The 20,686-nt window shown below is 41.4% G+C and overlaps 1 long non-coding RNA gene across 1 annotated transcript in view; it reads right to left on the bottom strand.

The window, feature by feature from the left end:
- LOC140691429 (uncharacterized) overlaps positions 1 to 20,686 on the bottom strand; it is a 151,237-nt gene that overhangs the window by 118,870 nt on the left and 11,681 nt on the right. The window lies entirely within an intron of this gene.

The raw sequence follows: 20,686 nt of genomic DNA, 5'->3' as shown, positions 1-20,686 counted from the left end.
TTTATTTGTGTTACAACAGAAAAGTATTCCTTGTTCTTACGGATTTTTACTGAAGGTATTTCTTGAGGGGTTTCATTTCATTCTTGGAAAGCTCGCTGCTTTATTTTTTTTTTCATTTGAGTATTTTAGAATTTTGTAGACTTAAACAGTGTCTCTTAGGTAAAAGTGACTTTTTTGTCCTAGTTTTTATTATTTCTGTAGATAATGTGAGTGTATGTTTATTTTCCATGGACACAATTTTTAACAGAAAACTGTAATTCTCTATTTCCTCTTCTTTAATTTTGTGATCTTCTGGTGGTGAATTTATTAAGACAATAATAAGTAACATAAAAAAAACATTGATAAGAAATCTCTCAAAAATAAGAACCTGAGATGTGTTATCAAATACCTCCTGAAGAATTGTTAAAAACTCTTGAAGCCATTATCCTAGTCATTGTTTGACATTATCAAATGGACAAAACAACAGTTCATTCGCCCTAAGAGTGTTAAGGGACTTAATAAGGCATGCATGTAAAGTGGGTAACATAGTATGTAACTCAATAGCTCAACAAATAGGGTCTATTTTTATTCTGGTTAAAGACATTAATATACGTGACAAATGGAGATGTGAAACTCAGTGAAATGAAACACATGAATCTCTTTTCCTAACTCAACATAATAAACACTATAAAACCCAGCACAACAAAACAAAACAAAAAACTCACTTAAATAAAATTATATTTTAAATATTTCAAGATATTTTAATTCTGACAGACTACTGGTTGGATTTGGAAACATGACTCACTGACAGCCCTATGCTTTCTCTGCAGCACGAAGGTGCACCTCACCACCTCTTTACAGGTTCTTTCTTCAAAGGCTTTTCGTCCATCACTGCCCACAGGCTTTGGCGTTGTTCATTCTGGAGTTTATCTTTTCTATATCATCATTTAAATTCTTCAAGATCCTTCTTTGCACTTCCACATTCAAACCCCCTAGGAAACTCTCCAAAGTGCCTCCTGAGTCATATGCTATAAGCATCCCTCACATTTGGTCTGCCCTTATATAATTTAAATCTTGATATTTGTTAATGCCATGTCTCATCTTGTCAGGATGTTGTCATTTCCATGCGTTAATTTCTTTCCTTAGTGATATACCATGGACCACGAAATTGGAGATGTCCCCACAGACAATGCCACAGCTTTAGATGGCATGGGTGGGGCAATGTGTAAACTACATGTATTACGTACAGAATGATTAACGAGGGGGGAGTCCTATTTTAGAAGTCACCTTCAAGGAAACGGAGACCTTTTTTGCATTCTTTGCATCCTTTTGGGTTCAGATCCTTTAGTGCTGATGTGTCTCCCCTCTTTGCAAACCATTCTTCCTCTTCCAGAAAACATCTCTGGGTAGCATGATCTTTTCTCCTTTTATTTACTTCTTCCACCCTGGGAAAGATCCTAACGTGACTCTGTTGTTTCCAGTATACCTTGACTGGCTAGGTTTTTTTGAACATAAAATAAAATGCAACCTTTAGAAGGCTATTTATCTGTCTTCAGAAAAGGTCATGAGAAGAATGCCACAGAATTTTCAAATGGTTCATCCATCAAAAATGCAGCTCTCCATTGATTCTTCCTGAATTGTCAATTTCCAGAGAGCCTCAGGGACAAGCCTCATTCTGTGAGAAGAAATCCTTGAAAAGGAAAAGGATAAAGTGATAAGTGATTTTTTTCTGATGTTTTCCTTCAGGAAAGATAGCCAACTTGCTCTTAGCTTCAGGCAATCGCGTTTCATGAACAGCCTGGACAAAAAGAGTTTGTGGTGATAATGACAACGTGAACTTGGCAACAGTGTTTGAAGAAAAAAAAGTCACTTTCTAAATATAAGGCTCCTGTAAATGACCTGTGCTGGAGAAAACTAGCCAAGTCCAGAAAGAAACTCACCTCAGAGCAGACTGTCAAGTACAGTGCCATATGCTGGCTGAATGAAATATTAGTTAAAAGGAAATGGAAATATTCCAGCAAAATAAACTTCCCGTCTGGGTCCATAAGCCAATAAACTAAAATAATCTTCAGCAAATCTCAGTTTAATCATTTCTAGTACTAAAAAGAAACATTTAATGAGGAAAGGTGATTAAGAAAACCAGAAGGATCTTTTTCTACAGGATATTATCGAACATTTTCAGCCACTTATCACACAGAAAGCATTTTGGTAAAGGTGACTCTGCCTCTCCTCTCGTCTTCACCTTCTGGTTTAGACACCACCACCCAGGGGGACATTAACATTACTCAGTACTTGTGTATTTGTTATAGGTCCCACCAGTTCCAGATTCCAACCTGAGATTTATCTTCATGGACAAGCTCCATGGCAACTAACGATGGCCTCAGGGTGCAATGAATAGTAAGGCCACGTTCCACAGGAGACCCCAAGCCCTGAGCCGATCGATGACAAAGGACCCATGGTCTGTATGATGCACACATGCAAACAGCATTTAACATGCAGTGTGATGAACTTTAGCAGAGAAAGTGGGAAGTGCTGAGAGGACCAGACCCAGGTTCTAGCTGTGTCCTGCAAAGGACACATCCTAGGTGAGCCCAAGAAGCAAGTGGAGTTGACCACGGGGTATAACACACATGCCTACACGCATGCTCACACACCACAGGTACACGCTTGTGTGCATCCAATCATGTACACAAAACGCACATAGGCACACATAACATGCACATACACGTATGCATGACACACGTGTGCCCACCAGGTGCACATGTAGACATTCATACAACACATGGATGCACATCTACACACACCACACGCTCACACAGCACACTCATACAACACACTACACACAAATGCGAGCAGAGGAGCATTTTCCAGCCTGAAAAATCTGCGTATTTGGAGAAGAGAGGTTGAGAGAAAGCACTGCTTGAAAGACCATGAGTTATTTCTGGGCTTCAGAAATGAGAAGGAGTGAAAGAAATTCTCTTGCATGTTGTAATGTATCGTCTATGTATTCCTAAATGGCTGACACTGAATGAGGAACCCTGCAGTTCTTCCTGATGCCTGATCCACCTGGCTGAGGAGCAGGGTAGCTGGCAGTCTGTGGGTTTGCTTGGCCAGACCGTTTGAGAAGAAAAAGAGTTTGGTAAAAGGTTATGTGTAGGAAGAACAGAATGTTTGAGACCAACTTGAGCCAATTAAGTTTTTTTTATCAATATTGGGATTTTTAACCTGAACGTTACAGAGGCAGAAGTGCCATCCTCCCGCCTCTAGAAACCGGCTTCTAAGTGCTGCAGGTTTTCATTCCTGTAAGTTTCCGTTGGATTGTTTTATGTCTCCCATCTCTGTATTCATTATATTCATGTTTTCTTTACATTATTTGGCATAATTACAAAATTAATAGCTGTGTTAAGGTTTTTTCTGCTCCTTCCATCATCTCTGTCACTCCCAGGTCTGTTTTTATTGGTTAATTTTTCTCCATTAAGTGTATTTTTCTTCTTCCCATGTCCGGTAAGTTTCAGCTGGATGCCCAGCACTCAGAAGCTTACACTGCTGCATGCTGGATTGTGCTGGAGTCCTTTAGAGAGTGTGGCCTTTGTTCTGGCATGCGGAACATTTCAGTCTTTATAAAAATACCTTGAGGCTGGGTATGCTAGATCAATAGCAGCCGTTACACTAGGATTACTTCAGCCCCACAATTAAGGTATGACCCTTCCTAAGACTTAGGTCCCTGCCTCTGTTGCACTCTGTCCACGCTGGTGGAGCACACGCTCTTCCCAGCCCTGAGCAAGGCCCAGGGGTGTCGGGTCTGCTGCTTCCTGGGGGTGGTCTCCCCAGACTCAGATATGTAGGTCAGTTCTCAGCCTGAGGCTACAGGAAACCCTCTGATGATCTCGGCAACGCCTCCTCTACAGAGCCCGGCCCCACGAGTCTCAGCCCCTTGGCCTCCCAAGTTCCATCCTCAGTCTCATTGATCCAGCCAGACCTCCAAGCTTTGTTCCAATTTCTTCTCCCTGGATAGTGATCTGGAAATTCCTCCAAGCAGAAATTGAAGCAATGTAGGGCCTACCTTGTTTGTCTTTTCTCAGGAATATACCCTAGGCTACCACTGGCCAATGTCGGGAAAGTGTTGTTTTGTGTATTTTTCATATTTTTATACCAAGAGGGCACCCCCATAGCCTAGATGCTGCATCATTTTAACAAATACAGAGTTTAGACCAAGGTCTGCCAGATAGATGATAGACAGACGGCATGCATATAGTTATACAAACAGAGACTCAGATTTACTAGCAAGTGAACACATACAGTCATACAAAGTTATCTGGAGCCCTGAACTGTTCTCTCTCACTGACTTCACTTCAGGCGCACCACTCAGCATCATGCATAGGAGGCTTTCTCTAAAGCAGACATCACAGGTTCTTACAATCACTTCTACAGGAGCCAGGATCTTTTCTTCCAAGAAATGCAGAGACAGAACCAAAGGTCTCCTGACCTCAGGTATGGTACCCATGGCAGGGACAGTGGCTGGCTGGGTTTTACACCTATTTATGAAAAGACTGTGTACCTGTATGTCATTCTTCCCCAATAACATATCTACAACTTCACAGACTTCAATAATTAAAAATTTCTGGGGCATATATCCAGAGAAAACTCTAATATGAAAAGATACATGCATTCCAATGTTCACAGCAACATTATTTACAAGAGCTAAGACATGGAAGCAACCTAAATATCCACTGACAGATGAATGGATAAAGAAGATGTCTCACACACATACACACAAACACACACATACACACCGTGGAATACTATTCAGCCATTAAAAAGAACGAAAATAATGCCATTTACAGCAACATGGATGGACTGAAAGATTATCATATTAAGTGAAGTAAGTTAAAGACAAATATCATATAACAGTACTTATGTGGAAATCTAAAAAAAAATGATACAAATGAACTTATTTATAAAACAGAGAAAACAAACTTGTGGTTACCAAAGGGGAAAGTGGGGCAAGGGTGGGCAGATAAATCAGAAGTTTGGAATGAACACATACACACTATTCTACATAAAATAGATAAACAACAAGGACCTACTGTACAGCACAGGGAACTATAGTCAGTATCTTGTAATAACCTACAGTGGAAAAGAATCTGAAAAAGAATATGTGTGTGTGTGCGTGTGTGTGTGTGTGTGCGTGTGCACGTGTGCATAACTAAATCACTTTGCTGTAAACCTGAAAATAACACATTGTAAATTAACTATACTTTAATTTTTTTAAGTGTTTAAAAAAACTTCTTCTGCCATTTCTTTGGCTAATAAAGCAAGTAAATTATCAGTAGCGATCAGGATTATTGTGTTTATATCATATGCTGATTAGCAAACCCTACCATGTTTATGAACACAAAAATTACAGCATTTGTGAGGAAAGAAATATCCAACATATGACAAATGCAACATAGTAGGAATTAATGAAACTGAACCTATAGGTTTTTTATCTCAGATAAGGAAAAATAAATATTAAGAGGGGTAGCATAATCCCATTGCCACGTTTCCTCTATACATCTGTCATCTGATTCTGAGGCAGTATAACGCCAGAGTAACTGGTAAATGAGAATTTTGACTCTCCAAAGTCAAAGATGAATGGATATTGCAGCTACCTATTCAGAAATTGCGGGGATTCTTTCAGAATTTCTAATTTTAGTAGAAATACAATGGCCCTTTGCAAAAGGGTGGACAGAGAGGGACACACAGACTGCCCAGGAGCCACTGGGACCACTTCACGCTTTTTCCTAGGGTGTGGTTATGCCTTCAGAATTAGATAAAGAGGTCAGCTTCTCCCTCACTCGAAGGGTCACCAAATGCAACAATCAACAATGGTAAATTTTTAAAGAGCTTAAGAATTTATGTGTAACGTATACTGTCTTTTCACTTTTCTGCCCCCCATGTAAATAAAAGAACAATTCATCTAATTTTCTATGAGTCGGACTAGAAGAACCCTGGACCACACACCAGGAACTCACAGTACCCACTTTTATCTTGAGTTTCATCTCAGAAAATCAAGTTAACTTAAGCAATGGTTTTGCTGCTACAATAGTTTTCAAAAATGAAAACTGGTACTACCTAAAAAGTAATCCACATAAACCCCCAAGACAAGAAGGTCTGAAAAAAAGTTCTGTGCTGGTCAAATCTGCTGCTGAAAGGAAGAAATGCAAAAGGAAAGAAGAAAGGAAAGGAGGAAGAGAGGGAGGCAGGGAGCCACTTTGCAGGGAGGGACAGGCAGCTGTCTCCCCAAGAGGGCTGTGCGTGGGAACGGCAATACCTGGTTTGTATTTCTGGGCTTTCCCTGCAGCTACTTTCTTGAAGGAAAAAGAAACTCTGCAGCCCACCTTCAGTCAAGCCACATATAGAAGAGTCTCACCAGGAGCTCTCTGAGGATTACTAAGCAGAGCCTGGAAACACCTATGAGCAGAGGGCTGAAGTATGCAACGAAAAAGCGCACATATGTGATTTTCCTTTTAAGGAAAAGAATTTCCTGTATCGCTCTTGTCCTGAACTGCTGCTTTTTTTTTTTTAACTCAACAGCTCAGAGCACACTTGGAATCTACATCCATGCCTGCTGACAGGTAAAAAGAGAGTCGAATATAAATATAATAAGCTTCCAGAGAGGAAGAGGCGTTTACACCGAGAGCTGGTTTGTTTTATTTTAAGAACATAGGGAATGAATTCTATGTTTAAGATTTACTCAAATGGTTCTTTTCCAATTACGACATTGGCAGTTTCAGAATATATACATTTCTTTTTCACCTCTGATAGACTATTAATAATATCCAGCTTAACTGTGGCATTGCTCTAATTAATAGTTGTATTAACTGCATATATACATAGTATAACAGTGGATATTAATTAACGATAGCCACTGTGATGTGATATTACAATTAACAACAGTATTATTAGTTATATAGTATAATAGTATTCTACAACAGTGGATGTTAACTGACAATTTCCACTGTGATTTAGTGTTGCTACAATTAAAAATAGTAGTATTAGTTATACAGTATACATAATTTGATGTAAAAGTGGATACTAATTAATGATACCCTGTGATTGTGGTATTGCTGTAACTAACAGTATTATAAGTACATAGTATAAACAGAGCTACTTTTGTGATTGTGGTATTACTGCCCTTCCAACTCCCTTTGAGGAAGAGAGGCAAATGAGACATGAGGGAATAGCCATGTCTGTAACAGTAACCATTTTCGCTATCTGTATGAGAACAAATGCTTGATTTCCCTTGAAGAGATGCAGCTCCCCTCCTGAAGCTACAAAGAGAGCTATAAATTAATCCTGAAAAGTTTGGCAGGAGGGCCGGCTTCCTCCAACATTTTCAGAAAACTGAGTGGTTCTCTGGCAGATAAGCCAGGCTGGCTCGAGAAGCTGATTGTATTCTGTGAGGGAACTTGGTAAATGCTCTTCTTAAAACCTGAAAAACATGTAATCTGCAAATATGCAAAAGCAAAACAACATATCTAACATACTAACACAAACAGAGATAAGATATGAGCTACACATTCAAGTATCCATCGTTTGGTTGTCTAGGCCTACAGGGCAAACACTTCTGCCTGTTGGCTTCTGTGTGAGTGTATACATGTGTTCACTTGCAGGCACACCGGGGTATCTTCAAATCCCCGAGTCTGTTAACACTCAGACAATGAACTAAGAAAAAATCTAGACAATGCTACCTCTGAAACAAAACAGAACAAAGAGCTCAGAATGTTTGCTCGTCACCTGCTCTTGAAGCAGGGGTGTGCTAAAGCATGAAGCGTTAAGAGCTGCTTTTCCCTCAGGGGGCTGATTTATGATGAAAAAATGACAAAGCTGTTCTCAAGATATAACTGGGATGGATTTGGAAGACTCACGAAAAAGCTGGCCAGCAGAGATAATCTTCAAAAACGCCATCAAACTCCCAGTTCTCAGTACAGTTTCTCTCAGCCCTAGAAGTCTGACTTTGGGCTCAAGTTCACTTAGATAGTTTGGTGTCAGGTAATGGGGTCCAAAAACAGGATGGAAGAATGTCTTACCACTGGGGAGGCACAGAATCACCAAGCCACCCTGGATCTTTATCTTGTCGGCCATAAATGTGCGTTACCAAGAAGGTCACCCTGCAAGCAGACGGCCTTCTCTTCCTTTGCGCACACATGGAGGATTCCACCCGCTCCCCTCCCCAGGGCAGGCAATGCGGAGAGAGCAGGGGTAGCAAGCTCCCTCCCCTGCCACCAGGTTACCCAAAGCTAACCTCCAGACAAAAAGCGTCACCATCGTGTCAGAACCAGCTGCAGAAAGCATCAAATACCGAGACTGAAAACCCTGAGGATTTAACTGGGGAGCACTTCTTGCAAGGAAATACCTGTCGAAATACCTGAAACTTGACAAATGTTAAATAAATAGTTCTTACTAAATATAAATGAAGGGACTGAAAGGAGTATGTAGGCTCCCTCCATCAGATGAAGCCTGGTCCACCGTAACACATCACTTAATGGGTTTGCCCTCTTTTTCTCTCATTTAGTGATTCGTTTGTTCATTCATTCAAAAGATATTAACTGAATAGCTGTTATGGGCCAGGCTCTGTATTAGAGGTTCAGTGTCACACTGTCATCTACACACAAAATTTCAAGCAATGACCAACGCCAGGAGGAAGAGCTCACAGTGTGACAGGGACCTGAACAAGTCCGAGCCACCAAGGGGACGATGCTTTCCCAGAAGTCTGAAGGAGGAGAAGAAATTATTAATGTCATGGGGGGGGGGTCATCCAGAGAGAACAGGGGTGTGAAGCCCTCAGGAACGGAGAGAAAGACGTGAGGATGAAGCCAGGAGGTGAGAGGGAGTCTGAGCAGAGATGCAGTGAGATGCTGGAGGTGTCACCAGTACCATTAGAGACTGAGGGCTCATCAAAGTGCCCTGAAAAGCCAATGAAGAGGCATTTAAAACGTAAGGAAGCCTTCAATGTAGAGGACACTCTAGCTGCAAGTGCAGAACAGAAAAATGAATGTAAAAACCAGGGGATGAGAGGTGACGTAACAAAGAAAATGAGCAGTAATGCAGACAAAGAATGGAGATTAGGGGTGCAGTCAGGAGGCACCCCTGCTGGGGAGCTGGCGACAAACTGCAAGGGGAGGGAAGGCGGCAGTGACTGCTGAGGAAGGCTCCAGATTTCCGGCTTAAGCATTTGGACAGGTATCAACCTCTTCCCTGTGCTGAGACGGGCCTTAACACCCGAATGGAACTGCTGACCTGAGAGCTGGAGGCACTATTCTGAAGCTCTGAAGAAAGGTCTAGGATTAGAGACATGCTTTGCGAACTGCATGTGTATATAGATGGCAACTGAAGGCACAGGTTGGATCGAATCACCCGAGGTGGAAGTAAGCACAGGAGTCCGAGGATAGAGCCTTGAACTAGTCTCAGAACGAAGGGTGAGGCAGAGGCGCCAACGTAAGAGAAGGGGATGAAGGTGAAGCAAGCCGGGTGGAGAGGGCCAAAGCATATGGCGTGGTAGAAGCAAAGGAAAGAAGGAAAAAGTGACCAGACTGAATTCTGCTGAGAGCAAGGACAACAGGAGACAGAAGCATCCCTTCCACCTAGCAACGTGGAGAGGGAAATAAAATGGAATATGTTATTCTATGACGAGTGAATGAAGGGGAGAAGTGGAAATGTGGCTTTGGAGGAAGAGGGCGGAGAAGCTGGGGTGGAAGTGGGGGTGTAGAGGCTTTTGTTCCCTTCAGTGAGGGACTGTCTGCTCAGGTTAAAATGCCAGTGGAAGGTAGGCCCTTTGGCAACAAGCAGAAGACAGGAAAGAGAACAGAGCACCGACGTCGCATGTTCCTAGACTTTAGTGGAAGTGAGGTCAGGTGCATAGAAGGGAACTGGTCTGAGTTTGCAGAGAGGAAAGGCCCCGCTTGTTCAGATCCACGTCAAGTTCTGGAGCTCCCCGTGCAGACCAGCGCACGGCCCAGAGAGCCGTGTGCCACCCGCCGGATCAGTCAGCTGAGCCTGGACTGCAGTTTGGGTCTGCAAAGACAGTCTGGAAATGGCACTGGCCCACAGGATGCCTACAGGCAAACTGGCCCACAGGATGCCTACAGGCAAGTCCCCCGCGACCTCCCCAGGCCTTCTTCCCTGGGGCGATACCCTGAGATTTGTAGACCTATGGCTGTGTCACACCCAGGCCAGGATCAGCGTAGAGAAGGTGTTGTGAACATCCCTCGCTCCAAGTGGGGCCTGGTGCCCAGCTAGGGGCAGGGCGACATCCCAAGGTCTCTGAGGAGAACCCTACGAAAGAAACAGAATCACCCCTCCCAGTCAGCAGGCACCCTCCACAATAACGTTCCTTGTTAGATTTATTCTTATAACGTTCAAAATCCAACTGACAGTATTTCCAGGCAGAAAAGGATGTGCCTGGGGGTGGAGGTAGGAAGGAAAATCAAGAATTAAATGCCACGTGTATTAGGCTACGGAGATTTTGGAAAATAAAAGAGATGTTTACAGCAACTTTATTGATAACTGCCATAACTTAGAGGCAACCAAGATGTCTTTCAATAGGTGAGTGGATAAATTCAGACAATGGGGTATTATTCAGTGGCATAGCTGGAAGCCTGTGCAGACCCACGAAGTTGGAGCCCGCAGTGACAGGAGGTTCCACTGGGAGGCAGGAAGGAAGAACATCACCTGAAGTTTACTGACCCTGTGAACTGCTGCTCTCAGGAGCTCCTTCAACCTGCACAAGACCTGATTAGAGAGTCTTTGTTGAGTCCAGTTTGCAGGTGAGGAGATGGTGCTCAGGGAAGGTGGGGCTCAGTCCCGCAAAGTGCAGCTGGGGTCAGGACTCTGGTCTTCAGAGTAATGAGAGCAGGAGAAAGGAACTGACGCCCAGGTCTGGATACCAGACTGACCACAAGACAGGCTGCAGCAGGGAAAGGAGAGCGGGCTGCACCAAAGGACAGAGACCACGTGGTAGGACCGGAGCCCAGTGCCGGACACTGAGCCATCAGGCTCATCTGCCCCCTGCCAGGGTCTGTAGGTGTGAAAGGGTCACTTACAACGGGAGTCCAGGGGCTGCTGAGAAGGGGCCCAGGCAAGACACGAGGCTGCTGGCCACGGAAAGCCACGTGTCTCAAAAATCACCTTCCTTCTGGGCAGCAGTGTCGGCCAGAGGAGGACACAGCTGGATCAGGCCCCCAGACCTACCCACTGATTAACCTCATCATGCACTTGTTTTCTATCTGCTCCCTGCAGATGTTACGGGGGTGATAACAGAAACCGATATGGTTACCCTGCTGGGATGTGATCATTCCCAGGAAACAGTTACGGGATGGTGGGATAGAGGCCCACTGCCAGGGCAAGCCCATCATGGTAGATGAGAGCTCCCGGGGGCTTCCCAAGAAGCAATCTCAGGGAAGACATCAAACAGTCGCTTAAGGGAGAAATACAATAAAGATGAATGATTAAAAGAATGAGATAATGAATCCCAAGAGAGGTAGGCAAAACCAAAACCATATCTGTACCAGGTAACAGCCTCACAAGTCAGGATCCGTGAATAGTAGACCAGTGTTTATAATCAGGAACAGAAGAAACTCAGATTATTTCATCTAGAATTCAGGGTTCCAAGCATTTATGTAGTAAGTTTTAAGCAAAAAAAAAAGCAATAATGAGTAAAATTTACTCATTCTCCCAAACCAATTTATTATTCTTGCCACCACCACCAACAACAACAAAAAAGACTAGTGTATCGCGGTATCAAGTGATTAGCTCAGGATAGTAAGTCCACCTAGAAAGAGGATTCCCTTCGTGGGGTCTGGTGGTTAAAGGTTAAATTCCAGTTACGGGTAAACATGCCAAGTGTTCGTTCCACTTCAGCAAAAGCCTGCTCTGAACTGTGTTTATTTTACTTATTTCACATTAATCTGCTATTGCAGTCAACACTCCAGGATCGAGAAGAGTCGTACTTGATTCAGTCATGCTATATGGAGCACGGATAGGTGTTATTAATACCCCTTACCATCCCAAGCTCCCAGCTTGCAAAACATGTGAATCATGTTACCACATGGTTACCAGGGCAGAGTTATGAAATGCCCCAGGCTGAGTCCACAAATGCAAGTCACATATTCTGCAGGAGGCTCTGGAAGAGGGGGGGTTGAGTTCTATTCCAGGCAGCAGAGGAAGTGTCACAAGACAGACATGCGCCAGTTTGAACGGCCAGGGTTCTTCCCTTTTACACACCCAGCGGTTTCTAAATAATGCACGTGCCAGCTGTGCAGATACCAGATGCTGTTACAGAGTCTGATGGCTTGCCCCAAATCCCATCATAAGCATCAGTTCATGTCTCCCGGAAAGCCGAGGACCTGACTGGGGAAGGTGGCCAAGTGGTTGGGACTCAGCTGAAAAGTGGATTTTGGAACCTCCAAAGTCTGAGAGATTAGGTCATACTGAGAGAATTGCGGGAATCATTTGGAAAACTGACCGGGGACCTGGCAGCATGAGGCAGCCTTCCACTTACAAGGGACTAGATACAACCTGGTGCTCTTAGGATGGCCAAATTCAACTATGTAACGTGTTGACGTAGAAGGTCCACATGCTAAGGAGTGAAGCTCTGGTCTCTCGGTAAAGAAGGGAACGCAGTCTCTGAGCCTCAGGTTGGTCAAAAATTAAACAGAAGACGAGATGAATGCATGAGAGCACATTCCTGAAGTCCTCCACTTTCCTCGGACACCACTAGCCGCAGCATCGCCCTCACTGCACCAGGCTTGCATCATGTATTACAGACAGTCGCTAAAATCTGCAACTTGGGACACTTCGCCCCAGAAATACTCTTTCCTTCAGTAGCCGGTGTGCCACCACAGCATGACCAGGGCGTTTTGAATTCAGATTCTAGCTCGCACTCCCATCCCACTAACGGGTCTGGTACGTCTGCAGAGCAGTACAATTCCACTTTTTAAAACCACTGTTCTCTGCTGACTGTGACTCATGTAAAAGTTTAACCAAACACACAGCCACAATGGTCTGAAAGGGGTCTGTTGTAGCCTAAATATTCTCTGTGCCCCTCAGATTTCATATGTCAAAACCCTACCGCCCAATGTGACAGCATTAGGAGGCGGGGCCCTGGGAGGCGATCAGCATTAGCTGAGGCTGTGAGGGTGGGGCTCTCTGAGGGGTACTGATGCCTCTGTAAGAGCCATGGGAGGACTTGCTTCCCCTCTCTGCTCTCAGCCATGTGAAAATGGGATGAGAAATTGGCGTCTGCAACCCAGAGAAGAGCTCTCCCCAGAATTCCACCACGCTCATCCCCTAATCTCAGACTTCCAGCCTCCACAACCATGAGGAATAAACGTATGCCTCTAAAAACCGCCGAATCTGTGGGGGTTTTGTTGGGATAGTGTAGCAGTCCCAGTTGTCTCAGAATGCCCAGGAGTGTTCCACCTCCAGACGTAAGACCTTGAAAAACAGGTTGATGCTTCACTTACCTGGTAACAGTGTGCATGCAGTGGGAGCACCAGGCTCAGCCCCAGCAGGAGAAATAACTAACATCTTTAAACCAGAAGAAACCCCAGACTTCAGCCTGATACAGAAGCTGTATTACGGCAGGAATCAACGACTAGACACACAAACATGAGAACGTTCTCTTTGTCAGAGATAGTCTACTTGATTGAAATTACACTGCACAATCCTACTTAGGGATGGGAAGACAGACAATGGAGTGAGTAAGCCGGAAAACAGATTCTCTGCATCTACATCCCTCAGGGAGTCTCAGGGGGCTTAAACTGTGCTTAAACTCTGTGAACTTTTGGGAAAGTAAACACAGTGGCACTATATTTGGACTATTTGTTTAGTCAATAAACATTATATAACATTTCCACTATGTTAATCGTGTATTTTGTAAGACATTTTAGAATTATTTTAAGAAAATATTTGATTAAATGTAGATTTGTTTTAAAATCATGCATTTTTAATCAAGAAGGACCAGTAATTAGCTTTGATTCTTAAAGTAGGAGCACATCCATCAAATAAGGGACATGTGCCAGGGCTCCAGGAGGGGCCGAGCCCATGACCTGTGTTTGTGTGAATAACTAAACATTTGCTATGCCTGGGGACTTACCGCTAATTTAATTTGAGACCAATTAACAGAGATTCTGACAGTCCCAATTAACCTGATAATCAAGAATCCCCATACGGCACAGTCCTCACATAAGAACTTTCTAAATGTGGGCAGCCACTTTAACTGACATCTTGAAAAGGTGCCCAGAAATCTAAATCAGCGAAATCAGTGAGAGTTTCCCCTGAGAAACATGCATGTATTATTTTCCAGTTGTCCATGTACTGAGTAAATGTTCCATAAATGGTCAATTACTAAAGTATGTTATGAATATTGCTACGAATAGGAGAAATTGACTGAGCTCTTCACGCATGTGTTAGGAGACGGTCTTCACACATGTTAGTATCTGGTGTACTCCTCAAACTCCCTCGAGTGAGGTCTTACCATCCCCATGGCTGGAATGGAGCCTGAGACCCCAAGCACTCAGGTAAGTGTCCAGAGTGGTGGACCCGGGACTCCCTCTGTAGCCTGAAAGCCCAGCCTGGCTCCTTCCGCCAGCCCACTAAGGGTCCTAAGCAAAAATTCTCTTATTTACTCATTCATTAATTTGATCCTTGTTTTGTATCCCCAAATTATTCTAGAGTAGTTCCCGACAGATTTAACAGAATGAACTTTTTAAACAATACAGATTCAAACTATACTCAGGGTACTGAATGAATTTATGTGCCAAACTGCAACATATTACATGCTCTTGGTGCTCTCCCAAAGCTCTTTAGATTTAAAATTATACAAAATATTAAAAGAAGCTAATCTGATGACACCATGTCAAGTTGTAGAATACTCTAGAAGTTGTCTTCAAGTTGTGAAATACTCTTGACACCAGTTGTCAAGTTGTGTGCATAATAATCACATAGGAAAGTGTCTCCAAGATATGCCGTGTGTGTGTGCAGTTCTGCAGGGAAGGAAGCAGTCGAGGGGGTCTCACCCTTACACCTTCACAGTCGTGTCTACACAGACCAGGGTAACTCGTCGACTCAACTCATTTCAAGTAGATGTCACCACGTAAACAGAAACTGTACACTGACAACTCATTCACTGCTTGCTCAAGCTAGATCCTTGCAAAGAATGGGGTTTGGTTAAATTCAGATTAAATAAAAAGAACTATTTTCAAGTTATTAAGACTTTTAAAATTTCTATTTAAGCTGAAAATGCCATCTTGTTATACACGACATAAGCCTGAATTGTTGTCAAGTGCACAGCGAATTCTTCTGGGGGTACTGATTGCTTCTTGTTAATATTTATAATATTATAATAACTTAATATTTTCAAACCTTTGATTTCAAATTTGTATGTTTTATAGATGAGTATCAAACAAAAATACTGCACCAGAATTCCTTTGAGGATCTCTGAGAGTGCATTATTAGAGTGGGTGCCAATAACAACTTTTCATATAAATCTACCCATGCTTAAGTTAGGATATTGGACATATGGTTTGTGGAAATATTTGATGCATTTGCATAAGACACGCAAGTTTGGGGAAGAATGACCATTTTAATCAGGCTGACTGAGATGAGAAGAGGGAGGTGTGACCATCTGTTTAACTTTGTCTTGATTTTATTTAGCACCTGCAAAAAAAATTAGATTTGAGCCACTTCTGAACCAAGGAAATGTAAAGAACCATCTAGGAATGCCTTTCCTGTCCTTCTCAAGGAAAGGAAAGGTCAAGTTAGAAACAAGACACACAAATACACACACAAACCATCTACCCTTTGAAACCTAAAGTCTGTAGTTTATACTTCATTTGGTAACTCTGGGTCTTAGGATTCTAAGACAACACTGAGCATGGATGCTGATATTTGCTGATATACATAAAGGCAAATAGGAAAAAAGTGAAGTCATTATTCGCAGGGATGAGGGAGGCTTCTGACCTGAGAGAGGTAGTTATACAATTTGCCAATTCAAAGCTGTTTACATAATGGTTATAAATGGGTACACTATCTTCCCTATGAAAGAATGTCTCTACACGAATATTGACATGACACGAATATACAGGAATTCAATCCCCAGTTATAGTTCAATGCATAAAGAATGTCTAGAACTTAGTAGGCACTCAATAAATATCAACTGAATCGATGAAGAACATTCCATAGTTTTTTGAAGATTTTTAAACGATATATAGATTTGAACTTACATACATTTTTTTCACCAAAGGGGTTTATCCTGAGGTTTTTGTCTTGCAGTTCCTGAGATAAGTGATGTGATAATTTCTAATATTGAAATTTTTGAAATTTTCTTGCATTCTTGACTAAATGCCCTTTGTGGCAGTAATTTGTCCTTTCTCATTCTGGATTTTGTTTGTATTCTGTCTATAACCAGTCATACTGAAGATTTAATTAATCTTTCAAAGACTCAGCTTTTATTATAGTTCTCTGTTTTAATCATTTCTTTCCTTATAATTCTTTCTTTTTTGATTTTACTCTGATGCTCATTTTTTCCCCCTGGCTTTTTGAGTTGAAAATTCAGCTTGTTTTCAGTCTTCTTTGTATCTCTAGTTAAATTTATAACTTTGCATCCAAGTACTGTTTTAGTGCTGCTCCTCACATTTTGGTATGCAATGCTTTTCTTCGTCATTCAATTTTCAGTATTGTTCTTGTGACTTCCTTTTTAATTCAAGGGTTGTTTTGGTAGTATTATTTTAGGTTTTTTGAAACAAGGGTTTTTTTTTTAGCTTAATTTGTTAATTAGATCTAACTTGACTATATTTTTAGTAAACTTAGACTGTTCAGCTATTTTTCTTCTGTAAATGTATTAAGATATGCAGGGCAGGCTGCTACAGAATCCTTTTTTTGTAAATACTCCATATGGGCTGCAGAGTGGGAATTTCTGTTTTTTATATGTAAAGTTATATATAGAATATACATACGTGGGTAAGCATGCACGCATATATACACACGGAACTTCTCTGTATTAGATCATTATCTTTTGTACTTTTTTTGTATACTTGAGTTGAAAATTTCCCAACAAATGTGTTAAAATCTCTGAATAAAATCTTTTTTCCCTATAATTTTGTCAACTGTTGTCATCAGAAGTTTTAGGCTACCCACTGCAGCAGTATTGCATCTTCTGATTGATTTTTCCAATATTTTACATTTTCCTTTGTCTCTTATGACTGTTTTGAATTAAACTGCATTTCCCTTTAAAACTGCTTTTTCATTCATTTGCTTTATTTTTGCCTAATGTGTCTATATCTGTTTCCATACTGTAATTTTCAACATTTCTGAATATTTCTATATGTAAATTATAGATCCTTCTCCCTCATCAAATTTGTAATTTGACACAAATACGTGTATTATAATCATAATTATATTAAAATTTATCTCTACCGTTTTACTCATGTTTCCTATATTCAATATTAAATTATTTTCTCTTTTTATTGGGCACAGTAAATTTTCTTATGGCACTTTAAAATTGATGAATTTTATTTCAATTATTCTGTGGTTAACACTATTTCATGTGCTTCTCCACAAGCTACAAGAAAAAAATCTCTTATGACATACTTCGTATGTGTATGGTTTAAAAAATAGCATTAAAAGGATACCCAGGAATTTACCACCCAGTCAACAGGTAACATTACCAAGAATTCTGAAAGATTCTGTTCACTCTCCATCATAAGCTCCACATTTCCACAAGTAACTGCCATCTTAAATTTTGTGTTTATCATTGCATTTGCACTTAAAAGTCTTTCCAAATGTGATAAATATTCCTTAACAATATGATGCTTCATTTTGAATGTTATAGAAACTTATATAAATAGAATTCTACTGTGTGACTTGCTTTTTTGCTTAACATTATGTGTTTGAGAATCATTTGTATTGATAAAGAGGTATTTCATTACTATCCATTCCTGTATATATCTATAGTTTAAATAAACCACACATTATTTTACATTTGCCTAAAAGTGGACATTTGGACCCACTTGTTTTTATCTTTTTGCCATTATGAGTGATGTGGCTACAAACATTCATAAACATTCCTCTGAGGACCCATGATTCTCTCCACAATGAGTACTGTCAAACTCTGTGTTTCCTTGCAGTCTGCTCAGAGAGAAAAGCTATCACCCTTTAAGCTGGACTTGTACTTTGCTAGATACCAATGAGAGTGAACATCTATTCACATATTATTTCCAGGCATTTGTTTAAAGTATACATTTCAATCACTTTTGATAGTTACTTACACTCATAAAACCACCACCACGTTAAGATACAGAGCATCGCATCTCCCCAAAAGGTTTCTAACACTCTGGAACAGCCTGTAGGTCCTTCAGCACCGGTGCAAGACAACCACCACTGTGAACTGGCTTGTATCTTACAGAATATGGAATCAAATACTGTGTGCCCTTTAGAGTTTGCTTTCTTTCACTCAAAATAATGATTCTGAGATTTATTTAACCTGCTATGTGCATCGGTAGGTCTTCCCTTTTTATTGCTGAGTGGTATTCCATTGTATGAATATGCCACTTTTTGCTTATTCATTCATATAATGATGGACATAGGTTGTTTCTTGATTGGAGCTATTGCAAATAAAGACGTTAGGAGTATAATATACACGCTTTTGTGTAGCCATCCATTTTCATCTCTCCTCAGCAAATACCTAAATGTGGAAGGGCTGGGTTGTATGGTAGATGTACATACTTTTTAATACAGCTGAAAGGAAAACCTGTTTGTCCAGACTCACAGAATGCTTTTGTACTCCAAGTGCGTGGATGTTTTTCCCACCCCAAGCAACAAAGCAACTCTGCAGTTCTGTGCAGGCACTGACTGGGTATAACTCAATTCTGACACTATCTACCCACTATCTGACCAACAGGTTAAGGCCTCAGTCCCATAAGACTGCCCCCGCCACCAATTCAGATGCCAGTTTTAGGTCTAGGTTGTCTCATGCGCTTCTGATACATGGGCTATAGACGAGAGGTTCCCATGACCACCTCCTGAGGTTTGATAAGTCATCAAACAAGTCAAACCAAACAAGTCGTTAGAACTTACACAACTTAGGAAAACAGCATACTTACCAGATTACTGGTTTGCTATAAAGAACACAAGTCAGGAACAGCCTACAGAAGAGACGCACAGGGCGCAGAGCTTACATGCTTCTTCAGGGCACAGCACCCTCCCACCCCAGCACCCCTATGTGTTCACCAACCCTGATGCTCTCCAAACCACGTTCCTTCGGGGTTTTATGGAGGCCTCATTACATAGGTGTGATTGATGAAACCATCGCCTTTGCTGATTAACCCGGCCTTCAGCCCTCTCAACTCCCTGGAGTTCTGAAAGTGGGGTAGAGTTTAAGTTCCAAGACTCTAATCACCTGGTTGGTACCCCTGGCAACCAGCCCCCATACTTCAAGTTTTCCAAAAGTTACCTTGTTAGCATAAACTGAGGCTTAATTTAAAGGGCTTGTAAAGAATAACAAGACAGTCCTTTTTCCTTTATTTCACTTATCACTCGGGAAATTACAAGGGTTTTAGGAGTTCTGGGGACCAAGGTATAGGGACCAAGACCAAATGTAAATTTCTTATTATAAATCACAGTATCACAACAGCTTTATGAAGATTCAATTCACACAGTATACAGTTCACCTACTGAAAGTGTACAATTTAGTTCTCTTTCTTACATTCACAGAATTGTACAAATATCCATTTGGAATATTTTGATCATTCCAAAAAAGAAAATGCTGTATCTGTTAGCAGGAACTCTTCATTTCCCTCAGTTTTCCCAACTCTAGGCAACTACTTATCTACTTTCTATCTCTATGGATTTACATACTCTGGATATTTCATATAAGTGGAATCATATGTGACCAATAAGTGGTCTTTGTGACTGGCTTCCCTCATTTAGCATAATATTCCCACAAGTTATAGCAAGTGTCAGTTCTTCATTCCTTTTTATTGCCTAGTAATATTCCACTGTGCAGATACATCACACCTTACTTATCCATTCACTAGCTGATGGACATTTGGGTTGTCTCCACTCTTGGCTATTCTGTATAGTGTTATATGAATATTCATGTACAAGTTTTTACATGAATTTATGTTTTTTATTTTCATGGTATTTATCTAGGATTGGAACTGATGGGCCATATGGTAACTCTAGGTTTAACATTTTGAGGAACTGACAGACTGTTTCCTAATGTGGCTTCACCATTTTTCATTCCCACCAGCAGTGCACGAAGTTCCAATTTCTCCACTTATAGGTGGAACTTGACCTTTAAAAATCTGCCAAAGAATTTTCCAAAGTGACTGCGCCATTGTACATTTGCTCCAGGAGGGGAGGAACTCCAGTTCCTCTGCTCTCTGGCCGACACTTGGTATGAGGTCACTATTCTAAATTTTACCCATTCTAATGAATGAGTGGTGGTGTCCCATTGTGCTCTGAACCCAAATCTCTCTGGTGAGTAGTAATGTTCTCACATGTTCTTCTTTTTCTCTCTTTAAAGTGGAACCATGGGCCAATATTTTTAAAACATTGTTCTTTTCTTAAAGAAACATTTAATACTGTAAACTCTCCTGTAAACACTGTATGCATGCCACCAATACTGATGTCTTTTATTTTTCTTACATTCACTGCAATATTTTCT

Source organism: Vicugna pacos, chromosome 35 (genome assembly GCF_048564905.1).
Source record: "Vicugna pacos chromosome 35, VicPac4, whole genome shotgun sequence".
NCBI classification, from domain to species: domain Eukaryota; kingdom Metazoa; phylum Chordata; class Mammalia; order Artiodactyla; family Camelidae; genus Vicugna; species Vicugna pacos.
This window is presented reverse-complemented; position numbering and strand designations above follow the sequence as displayed.